The sequence below is a fragment of the Alligator mississippiensis genome, chromosome 12 (genome assembly GCF_030867095.1).
Source record: "Alligator mississippiensis isolate rAllMis1 chromosome 12, rAllMis1, whole genome shotgun sequence".
Taxonomy (NCBI): domain Eukaryota; kingdom Metazoa; phylum Chordata; order Crocodylia; family Alligatoridae; genus Alligator; species Alligator mississippiensis.
The window spans coordinates 11,696,909-11,708,909 of NC_081835.1; the positions used below are offsets into that span (position 1 = coordinate 11,696,909).

The window sequence follows — 12,001 nt, forward strand, 5'->3', positions numbered from 1 at the left end:
ATGAGGAAGCCAAAACCTTTCAGAGTCATGGCTTAGAGCCAAGGAAGTAGTCAAGTTGCCCATTGCAACCAGGGATGGCTCACTCTACATGTACCCTATCTCCTCCTCTACAGCATCTGCTCCTTGCTGCAGGTCCCCTATGTGAGGAATCATGTTGGTATGCTGTCTCATAAGCCATCTCAGGCACAGTTCCTTGCCCCTCTTCATGTAAGGGAAAGGTAGTAATTTGTTGCCTGCTATGAGCAAGCAAATTGCTATCCCACTCCATGCCAGCTCAGCTGTGCTGGCTAGTGCTTTGAGATCAGAGCCAAGACTCAACCCACTTCTTCTCTTCCCGCTAGAGAGCTGGGGGAGTAGCAGGTGCATGGTGCCTGCTTACTCCTGTAGCATTGATCCAAGCTTCTTTTAGCTCACTCAGAGGCAAAGGGAGTTGGATCCTTATTGCCATACAGACCAGTGTGCAAGCAGGGCAGGTACTCCAAGGCAGGATCTAACCCATTCAGGACTTGATTAGCCATCCTTGTCTATCCATGGATGAACCCACGGAGAGATTTTTTTTTTTGGGGGGGTGGATTAGGAAAGTAGAACAAATCTTCACGAGTTCAGTTGAAAACATTTACTACCATCTTGATCTGAACAGATTAGACCCATTAGTCGTTTGAAAGAAGAAGGAAGAATTTTGTATTGCCTTTATCATTTGGAACCCTACTAGATTTAATTTCCTAGCCTGAACATTTCCTCCACGTTAAAATGACAGTGCTGGGAGTCTTCATATCCATGCTTTCCAGTTTATCTATCATGGGTCCCTTTTGCCCTGTGATGCACTTAAAAAAAGGAACAGAGTGAAGAACACACAAATGAACACAAATTTAAGTATCAAACAAAGCCGCGCGTGCTGCTTTTGGAGTCAGAAACTATAAACGTTCTTATTATTTACAGGAATGATTGTTACCCATTGCGTCCATTAAAATGCAAAGGAATTACCCCCAACTCACTCTCTTCCTCCCTATTAGCAGCCCAATGCAAATTGCAGGAAAATGGCACACTGAGGAATTCTGATAACCATAGAAGTTAAAACAATCAGCTGAGTAATTTCCCCTTCTTAAGACCACGCTATTTAAGTGTCATTGTGGGGTTCCAGCAAACCAGTTCTTACCCTAAGAATAGGGACGTATCTGTGGTGTATCCTGCTCCTTTGTTCTCGTTCCTTCGTTTTCAAAATGCTTTTATGCAGTTTTTCTGCACCTCCATGGAATAGATTGGAGCGCCACTGCTCCCTCCAAGGGCTGGATTCAACAGGGACAAAATACAGTTCAGTTCTGAAAAAAAAAAACTGGCTTTAGCTTTGAAGCACTGAGGCTGCCAGGGTCTTTTTTGCTGATTTCATTTATTAATAATGACTCTGCTCTCAACAGATTCAGAGACAACCAACTTTTTCCACTGCAAGCTTAACGGTGCCTCCCTTGTACGCAAAGTGAGTAGTAGCTCGCTAAATGAATAGTCACAATGACTTTACTGGGCTACTTCCTACAATAGTGTATGGCCCTCCCAGCATTTGACAGATTAAAGGGACTTTGAGAAGAGGTAAAAGCCTGGTTTTGCTTCTTTATGCTATAGAAATTAAAAACTGAAAAGCTTTTTGTCCATCTGTTTGTTCATTCCGGAAAAAAACAAGGATGTCAAAGCTGGTCTTGGTGGAGGTCTTCCATGGAAAACCTAGAGACGCTGAGTGGAAGCACAACTCTCAGCTGCATGAACCCAAATGCCGACGTTGAGCCTTCTTGCCTACCTACAACTATCCACCATGGCTATAACTGCTTCACTTCCGCTGTGGTAATACTGACCAGAGTGCTGGCACTGATAAGGGCCTGGTGGTGGGAGCATTTTGACCACCATGCCATAGTGAGCAAGATTAGATATTTTGGTCTTTAAAGTCCTGGCAGCCTCCTGGAACTCTGTTTACATGAACACTTCTCCCGTGGCTGCTACTGATGCAGCTAATCAAAAGTAGCAAACAGAAGGTATTTGAGCCACTGAGGTTGCTTTTTTAATTTCTTATGACTAATATGATGCTTACAAGTCAGAGTTAATGGCAGGCAGGGTAGCAGAGAGAAAGTTGCGTTGTTCTCAGCAAACAAGGTTTCAATTATAAGTAACCTTCCTCTTTCATGAGTCCTGAATTCACATACCATATGATATTGAAGGCCTAGAATCAAGTTCAAAGTAGATATAAGACAGCAGAGTGATGTAATGGTAAAAGTCATACTTCTAGTGTTATTTGTACCAGGCCTCTTTTTCAAGCCTCAACATATACAGGTTACTGAGTGTAACACATACCCCTAGCGTGGCCATCATAGAGGACATTCTGGTTTTCTGCTACTCTGTCCTCTGTCCTCTCTTGATACAAAACCCAGACGCCTTTATGTCTTCTATTTTTCAAGAGAAAAGTAGAGAACATAAAGGCATCTGGTTTTGTATCAATAGAGGATAGAAGGCAGCTGGACTGTCCTCTATGATGGCCACTCTACATACCCCTCGCACAAGGCTGAAATGGCACTTCCGTGTAATGCTATTTACAATGTTTCTTCTGCAAGTTCCTGATTGTTCCTTGCACTTCCACAGTCCCTCCATTGCATGTACCTCTGGATCACCTATGTTGAAGTTAGGTCCTTGTTATATGCCATGTGTGATCTAAATTGAGAGCGAACCCTGCTCCCCATCTCAGAGACGCCAACCCTGAGTGCTCTTTATTAGAAGTGGATGGAGTAGCCTCGCAGAGTGACTGCATCAAGTTTTAAATGTGGATTTGAGACCTCAAGGAGAACCACCTGCATACGTTGTTTTCAAGATGCAACAAATTAGAAATCCAATGCTACTTCAAACAGTATGTAAGGGCAGGGACAGCCAGCCTTTCACGGAAGCTCGAAGGGCTGCCAAACTGAATAGATGGCATACTCGTGAAGGATAATGTATTTATGGTCAGTTAAGAAACTTTTATAGTCACTAGATCTGCTGTATTTGGTCTTGCCAGTTGATGAGTGTCCAGAGTGCAATGGTGCAATGGCTGGAAGGATAAGGTGAGTGTGTTGATTTCAGAAAACCCTGAAGGTAGACTTTTAGTGTAGCCATTTTAATTTATAGCCATCTATTAGTGATCCAATAAGCTAATATTAGCAACAGGAAGACTTCTAACTGTAACATATTAGAAAGCCATGTTACCGCAGAACGAGCAAAGGACTGATCTGTGTAGCTGAGAACCATCAGAAAACATAAGTAGATTCTTACAGTATTTGAAGGGCTTTCTAGCTGAAGGTCCCCTGTTTGCCAGCGAGATTTCCTCTCCCTGCCCCAAGGAAAATCATTGCCAAAATGTAAAGATGGTTCCCTGTTCCCAAATTAATCGCTCCCATGATGTGCTCAGAAAGAGGTAAAAGAAGAGGAAGAGGAAAAAAAGATGTCTTTTTAACCCTTCAGTTCCTTATGAAGTATCTGGTTCACCTGTACTCAGACATCCATTTTATCCCCTGTAGACAATCTCTGTAACATTTTTTATCTGTTAGGCTTGAAGCATTTCCTTGAGATTTCTAGGAAGGATGGGTTTTATCTCTTCTACTATAAGATGCATTCATATTGCCCTCTGCTATATGTTTCCCCCAGTTCCATCTGACTCAGGCTGACTCTGAGCTACCTGAAACTTGCCATCTTCTCTTGGCCTTGTTCATCCTCCAGAGCGGTGGTTCCTAGCCTTCTTAGATTCAGGACCCTCCTTGGAAAATACCACCTTTTAGCTTTCACTCATTTTTTGACTGTGGAAAAATAATAGAGCAATGCTTCTGTTGCAAAGAACTCCAAAAGCCCACACAGCAGGGCAGAATGTTTCTGACGCTATGGATTCCTATTTTGTGAAGCGTGCGTACGTAAGAGGATCTTGGGGTACCCTGGGTGAGAATCACTGCTCCTGAGTAATATCCCATCCATAGCCACCATTGCATGCAATAATATTATCAACATTTAGTACATCGTTCCTACACACATAACCTGGGACCCTCTCCACCAATTCTCCTCTCTTTCATGTTATGGGAATCTAAGAGCACCATTTAACACACTGTAAGTCAGGATGGGCAAGATCCGGCCTGTGGGCCAGATCCAGTCTGCCAACCGATTCTGTTTGGTCTGCAGCAGGTCCCTTGGCCCTGTCTAGCCCAGGTGCGGGAAGCAGCCCAGGCTGTGGTGTGTGCAGCTGGCCCCACCACCTGCAGGCACAGAGGTGCCACCTGGCATGGAGCACAGCCCGCCCTATCCCCTTGCATGGCTTACAGGCACGCTGAGAGCTATAGCCCACAGGGCTGGGTGAAGGTGGCGCAGCAGCCAGACTCGGCTTCCCGGCAGCCATTCGCTCTGCCTTCACACTTCTGGCTGCCACTGTCAGTGTCTCTGCTGCTGGAACCAGTTCTGCTGCCCAGGTAATGCAGCCTGTCCACCCTGCACCCACTGGAGCACTGGATGGAGCAGGCAGTGGGCAAAGTCTGCATGGAGACTGGCCTGGGACCCTTGCAGGAAGGGTGTGCTTAGCCAGGTGGGTGGGATTGGGCTTTGGGCAGAGAGCGGCATCTCAGAGCAGGACGGGACTGGGACTGGGATCATGGGGCAGTGACAGCACAGGGCTGGGACCAAGGGCAGAGCTGCAATCTGTTCCTCACACATCCCCGCAATGGGTGCTGGATCTGTGAGCACCAGGCAGTGTAAACAGCCATGCCAGGGGACGAAACTGGGTCAGCATCCCATTGCCCCCAGTAACTCACCAAAACTCCTGAAGTGGCCCTCCAGCCCAAATTATTGCCCACCTCTGCTGTTAGTGCAGATGTACAATAGTCCTAAAGTACATGTCCAGAAAGAAGCCTAGCCCTCTGCATAGTGTCCGTAAGACTTTTAAAGGAAAAGATTATAGGGAGCTCTCACTACCACTTTTTACTACCATTGTAACTATAACACTCTCTCTGTCCCCTTATTAGTGTCCTCAGCTGGAGAGTCCTTGAGAGGCACAATCTCCACAGCTCCTGAGAGGCTGCAGAAGAAATAAGAGTCCCACACAGGGGTGACATGTTCTCTGAACACTTCCATCCCACAGGCGCTGCAGACAGAGAGAATAGAGAGTAGCAAGACCATGAGCTAGAGAGACTGCATGAAGTTCTGGAGTGAACAAGCAGCAGACGCAGGAGGAGATGAACAGAGAGGGGTATGAGGGAGCTCACCAAGCAACTCTGAAGTAACAAACTGAGATCTTGTCTGACAAAAGTGCCAATGGACCACCTCCACACCTCCTCTGCGTCCCCTGGTCAGTGCCATGTTGGCAGAGACATACTCACTGGCAATGCAAGGCACAGGCATCATCTGCATCCTTGCCCATTCCAGACCAAGCTTGTACAGAACAAGGAAAACTGTGGCTAAATGTTCACAAGCCTCTGAGTGTTCCCTGCTCCCGAAGCAGCTTGCACTTTCCTTCAGGGTGCAATTTGAAAAGCGTTCATAATGCGGCTGGCAAAAGCATTGGCAAGATGCTTTTGGCATGTTTTTTTTCATGTTCTTAGCACACAGATTGTGCAGTGACTGCCCTTGTTTGCACTGAATGATTCCATTTTCTTTCTCATTTTAATTGCATGAGTTAAGGTGTTTATTACTCTTAACAGTTGATTTATTGAGAAATGATGCACCATGCCCCCTTCCGCACAGAGAAGGTATGATGGAAGGTTTGTATAGTGGTTGTTTACATGCCATTATCATTCTTCTAAACTGCACATAGTAAAAAACAAGGAAAATGAAATACGCACTCCAAGACTTAAGGCCCCTATCAGCCAAATGAGTCCAGTGGATTCTGGTCCACTGCCCCTTGGGAATGCAGATGGTTTGGTTTTCTTGGTGATTGTTTGGTGGTTCAGATTCAAGAGACCACTTACCTGGTGAGGCCTTCTCCTGTGCAGTACTCAGCACACACAGTGATGCTAGGAATATTTAACTCATCGAGGACCAGCCTAGTCATGAGGCACTGGTAGTGTCCATCCAGTAGACCAGAAGAATATTCAAGAGCCATTCTGTACTTGTTTTGAAAGCAGCTGAATCCTTCCTTAAATCACTAGCTTTGCCAAGTCCCCCAGTATCAATGCTATCAATAGCAATGTGCTTATGAAGGAAGAATGCTTTGTTTGCATCGTTTGGTAAAATCCTCTGCTCCTGAAGGCATGAGCACAAGGCACTTTCCCTGACCAGCTAGCAGAGGGGTTGGCAATGTTTTTGGGACAAGTGCCAAAAACACCCACAGCCTCAATTTGTAAGGTGTTGGCGTGCTGGGGGCAGATGGCAGAGCAGCCAGGAGGGGGGCCTGATCCTTGTTGTGGCTGCGCAGCCCCAGCCCCTTCCCCATCATTTGCCCCGAGGTGTGCATGCACACACTGCCGGCAACGAGTTAGACCAGGGCTCTGTGGACCCTGGTGCAGCTGCTTGCAGCCTCCTGGCTGCCTGCCACAATCAGCCCAGGCTCTGGGCAGACCACTGATGCCTACCGCAGAGCCCAGGCTGCTCGCAGGAAGCGATTGGAGGCTGCTAGCAGCTGTACTGGGGTCTGCAGAGCCCCAGCTTGGCTCGTTGCTGGCGATGGGTGCACGCGCACCTCAGGGCTGCGTTGTCACAACAAGGATCCAGCCCCTCGTGGCACCCTCTGTCTGCCCCAGGCATGCATGCCAAGCAAAAAGCCTTTGAATGCATGTCAGGGGTAGCTTACCCCTGAACTAGCATTAATGTCAGTAACTTTTCCCAATGATCCAACAGCACCTGAATAACCTTGAATAGCTTCCTGAATATGTGCAGAGAGGGAAGATTCATGAAGGGCAGGAGAATCAGGCTATTAGTCCCATGTAGTATCCATCCCAGTTCTCCAAATCCCTGTTTTTTCCTGCACAGTTACCAGTCACAGCCCTATGCACCAGGGAACACTGGATGGCTTTGCACACCTAAAAACCACCAGCATGGACTTTCCAACCTGGAAGTAATTGCTCACTGAACAGTAGCAGACCACGGTTACATGGTCCTGAGTGCAATCACCACCCATTTTTCCAGTCCAAGCAGCTCTCACTGTGGTGTTTCTGAACTACAGAGCTGGGCTGAGCTTGGCGCACAACTCCAGAATTGTGGCATTCCTCATCTAAAAGTTATGTGACCACTGTTGGATCACATCTGAGTCACAATGCTTGCTACTCCTGCTTAGAAATGTTTCAGCTGGTCAGTGACTGCTTGCAACAGCCAGCAAAATTTGTGCACGCACAGCATGTTAATGCACACAGAGTAAAATTGTGGGGTGCTGGCCCCAAGCAGCTTCCACACTGCACAAGTAACTGGCAATTCATTGCATTGGAAAGGGATGGGAGAAGGGACCGGACACTGTGAGACCTGCATTATTGTTTTCACAATTAAACTATATGTAACGAGGACACAGCAGAAAGATGCACAGTACTGGTGACAGGGCCACAGCACCTGTTGTAAGCTGTCAGATAGATGGTTGCATCACTTTCTGGAGTAGACACGGTATAACCTCTAGCTCCAAGGCCATTCTGCTCCCACCTATGTGATGTAAGGGGGAAAAGATGTGGTCATACCGGTGTCCCCGTCAGTCCAATCTGGCCCGCAGAATCTTCATTTACTGGTAAGGCTGTGTGAGGCACAAACACTAGAGATCGCTTTTCAGATGCAAGGACGACCCTGGAAGCTGAAAGACCACGAGGACCTTGTTCTTAGAGCTGGGCCAATTGAAGAAGTCCTGCCGAGGAACTAACCTCAACGCCCTGCTGCTGCTTCTCATATGAGACAGAGCGAGCCACGCTAGTCTGAAGCCTGGTGTTACCCTTGCAGGCTGCCTCTGCAGCACTGCTCCTGAGCCATTGCCCTTTGGCTCCTACCAATGCGGGAGTGGTGGGGACATCCTCTGGTGACCAAGATTGCCCAAGATGGTGCCCCATGGCAGAGCACCCATCTCCAGCAGGTACCGCGCCTTTCTGCCGCCCAGCTCTCTGGCAGCTGTGATGCCTCTCCAGCTGCACGCCAGGAACCCACCCAGGCAGACAACGGTGCTGTGGGCTTCGTCACCACCGCTCCGACCCTCCCACGCACATGACACAGGACCACACGCAGATGGATAGATACATTTTTAGTACCAATGTCGGCTGCCACGCCTGGGGGTGAGGTTGGCGGGGGCGGGGGACGAGACACTGCTGGGGGGTCTTTTGGTTACACCTGGAGGCACACAGCTGGGGGGATCTTCTGGTGCCAATGCCGGTTTTCCTGGGGAGAGACACTGCTGGGGGGGTCTTGTGGTGCCAATGTTAGCTATTTCTGGGGGTGGGGGGTACTGCTGGGGGGATTTTCTAGTGCCAGTGCCAGCTATACATGAGGGGGCACTGCTGGGGGGTCTTCTGGTTACACTTGGGGTGGCACTGCTGGGGGGAGGTCTTCTGGTGCCAGTGCCAGCTATACCTGGGAGGGGGCAATGCTGGGGGGTCCTCTGGTTGTACCTGGGGGGACACTGCTGCGGGGTCTTTTGGTTGCACTTGGGGAAACACTGCTGGGGGGGTCTTCTGGTGCCAGTGCCAACGATACCTGGGGGGACACTGCTGAGGGGGTCTTTTGGTTACATCTGGGGGGACACTGTTGAGGGGTCTTCTGGTGCCAGTGTGCAGCTATACCTTGGAGGACATGGCTGGGTTGTCTTCTGGTGCCAATGCCAGCTATTTTTTTTTTGGGGGGGGGCACTCCTGAGGGGGGTTTCTAGTGCCAGTGCCAGCTATACCTGGGGGGACACTGCTGGGGGGTCTTCTGGTGCCAGTGCCAGTGATACCTGGGGGGACACTGCTGAGAGGGTCTTTTGGTTACATCTGGGGGGACACTGTTGAGGAGTCTTCTGGTGCCAGTGCGCAGCTATACCTTGGAGGACATGGCTGGGTTGTCTTCTGGTGCTAATGCCAGCTATTTTTGGGGAGGGGGGCACTGCTGGGGGGGGGGTCTAGTGCCAGTGCCAGCTATACCGGGGAGGGGGCAATGCTGGGGGGTCCTCTGGTTGTACCTGGGGGGACACTGCTGCGGGGTCTTTTGGTTGCACTTGGGGAAACACTGCTGGGGGGGTCTTCTGGTGCCAGTGCCAGTGATACCTGGGGGGACACTGCTGAGGGGGTCTTTTGGTTACATCTGGGGGGACACTGTTGAGGGGTCTTCCGGTGCCAGTGCGCAGCTATACCTTGGAGGACATGGCTGGGTTGTCTTCTGGTGCCAATGCCAGCTATTTTTTGGGGGGGGGGCACTCCTGAGGGGGGTTTCTAGTGCCAGTGCCAGTGATACCTGGGGGGACACTGCTGAGAGGGTCTTTTGGTTACATCTGGGGGGACACTGTTGAGGAGTCTTCTGGTGCCAGTACGCAACTATACCTTGGAGGACATGGCTGGGTTGTCTTCTGGTGCTAATGCCAGCTATTTTTGGGGAGGGGGGCACTGCTGGGGGGGGTCTAGTGCCAGTGCCAGCTATACCTGGAGGGGCACTGCTGGGGGGTCTGCTGGTGCCAGTGGCAGCCACACCTGGGAGGACTTCTGGTTACACTTAGAGGGACACGGCTGGAGGGGGGGGGGGGTCTCCTGGTGCCGGTGCCAGCTGTACGTGATGGGGTGGGGGGTGCCGTGGTGCGGCGGGGCGGGGCGGGGCGGGGCGGCGCGGCGGGACTACATTACCCAGGCGCCCGGCGCGCACATATAAGCGGGCGCGGAGCGCGGCGGCGGGCGCAGTCAGCATGTGTGCGGGCGGCGCGCGGCGCGGGGCGGGCGGGAGCATGGCAGCGCCGGGTGGCTGCTGAGCAGGTAGGACGGGCATCCTCCCGGTGGCGGGCACGTGGCGGGGAGAGCTCCCCGGGGGATGCTTTGGGCACAGCCCGCTGCCCCTGGTCCTTCTCCTTCCTGCCGCTTCGTCCCTGGGGCTGGTCCAGCTGCCCTGCTGCAGTGGGGGCTGGGGCCCTGGCTGCTCGGGCTGGGCTGGGCTGGGCTGCAGGTGCGGGCTGCACAGGTGGGCTAGGCCCGAGGGCAGGAGACGGGCGGGCGGCCGTGGGCTGAAGCGTCCGGCTCCTCCTGGCAGGGCGAGGGGTGTCGAGGGCTAGATGTGGGGACACGGAAGGAAAAGCAGGAGTGGGATGACACGGGGCGCGTGTAACGGGGACGCGCGGCCGCTGGCGCGAGCGGAGGAGTGTGAGGAAGTCGCTTGTTTATGTGAGCTGAACTTGCTTCCCGGGCAGAGATGTTGGATTCTTGCGAGTCCCCGTCCACGGATCCGGAGCCCGGGCGAGAGACGTGCCGTGTCCTGGGCAGACGGGATCCGCGGCGGAGGCAGGAGCCGAGCTTGGGGGAGATCCAGCAGTCCCTTTCTCAGCCCAATAAATCACTGCGTTTGTATACTGGAAAACCGTTTTAGTTGATTGGGTGGGGGGAAACAAAAAATGCTGCCTGAAGTCAAGTGGTTCTGGATGAGACGGATGTAACTTGCATGTTTTCAGCTCGGCTGTTTCTCCCCCGCCCTGCCTTCAGAAAACAACCCAAGTACATGAGATTTCTTTTTTCAGACCATCTTAAGCTTGAAGGGACTCGGATTTGGGTGAGGCCTGCGCCTCTGCCACGATGGTTTAGGGGGAATGTGTTAGAACTAACTTTTTATAGCTTTTTTTATGCTTGACACGGAGTTATAGGGATGTTTTGTATTATGTAAACACACATGAATGCTATTGGAGAACTTGGCTATAGACGATCATATTCTTTAAATGGTCAAATGCTGGGCAGTTGTAACCACGACCCTCCAAAATATCCACCCACAAGTACTAAATATTTAGTGGTTTCCTGGACTACAATAACTAGACTTAAGGAGGGTAGGGAGGGGGTCGGGGAAGAAATCCAGTGCTTCGCAACTCTCTGCTGTTTTGCATCCTGTTGATAAAAGCCTAATTATTTGCTAGCTACTTTGGACATTTTTGGATTTGGTTGCTTGTTTAAGTCCCGTCCTGTCGTTCCTCTGAACATGTGGAGATATTACATCTGGTCTAATGCAACAGCTTGTGGTCTCCTAGGAGGAAGTGGGGGGGGGGGGGGACTTTCCTGTATAGTACTAAGTATGTAACAGCCAGTTTAGTGGAACAGTACAGGGTTAGGCCTGGCCCCCTGACACAGACACACCGTTCTCATGGCTGCATCAAATAATTTTGCCATCCAGTCCCACAGCCTGGGTATGTGCAGTGGGTTGTGCTGTAGGACAAAGTAGCAAATCAGAAAGACAACGGCCTGTGGACTCCAGATGTGACAGACTTCCTAAAATCTGGCTGCTGGGGCACAGGGAGTCCATTTCCAAATGAAAAGCAGACATGTTGAGATGTGAATTTTGGAGAAGTGAAGGCTTTGCTCAGGGTTGTTCGGTATCCCCTGTCTTCTTCCAACACTGGGCATATCTGTTGTGCCTGGACTGTGCTCACAACCTGCCTGCTCCATGTGTCTTACCCAGGGAGGGGGGATGCACTGTGGCCACTATTAGGGGTCCTGGGCCTTTGCAGTAATTGTTGTGTCTGGGCATACTTGAATGCTTCTGGCCCCTTGCTGGAGGACTATACTACTATGGTCTGGGGGCGGTCAAGACATGCCCTTATTGTTTTTGATAAGGCAGCAGATAAATTTTCTCTCAACAGGTGTGTGCATGGCATGCCTTCCCCAGGAGCCTATGGTTCAAAGCCCTTAATTCTGCACCCTTCTTGTTTTCTTGCTAAGTCCAGAGTGCAAGGGGTGCAAGATGCACCCTTTGAGACTTAACCTGCCTAGGACAAAAGAAATGCACTTCTGTGGATGATGAAATGGGCATTGTCCATTGTTTTGTTTTAAGCACTGCTTTGCTTGAAACTCATCTCAGGGGGTCAGAGTAAATGGTCATCAAGTACGCTGTTCCT

General features: G+C 50.6%; 1 protein-coding gene across 3 annotated transcripts in view; it reads left to right on the forward strand.

The window, feature by feature from the left end:
* The first annotated feature begins 9,813 nt into the window (after positions 1-9,813).
* The window catches only part of ITPR1 (inositol 1,4,5-trisphosphate receptor type 1), a 219,001-nt gene continuing 216,813 nt past the window's right edge, over positions 9,814-12,001 (forward strand). For all 3 annotated transcript variants that reach the window (XM_059715848.1, XM_059715849.1, XM_059715850.1), the window contains exon 1: positions 9,814-9,887. The gene's annotated coding sequence lies outside the window, so the exon portion shown is untranslated. The remainder of the gene's footprint in view (positions 9,888-12,001) is intronic.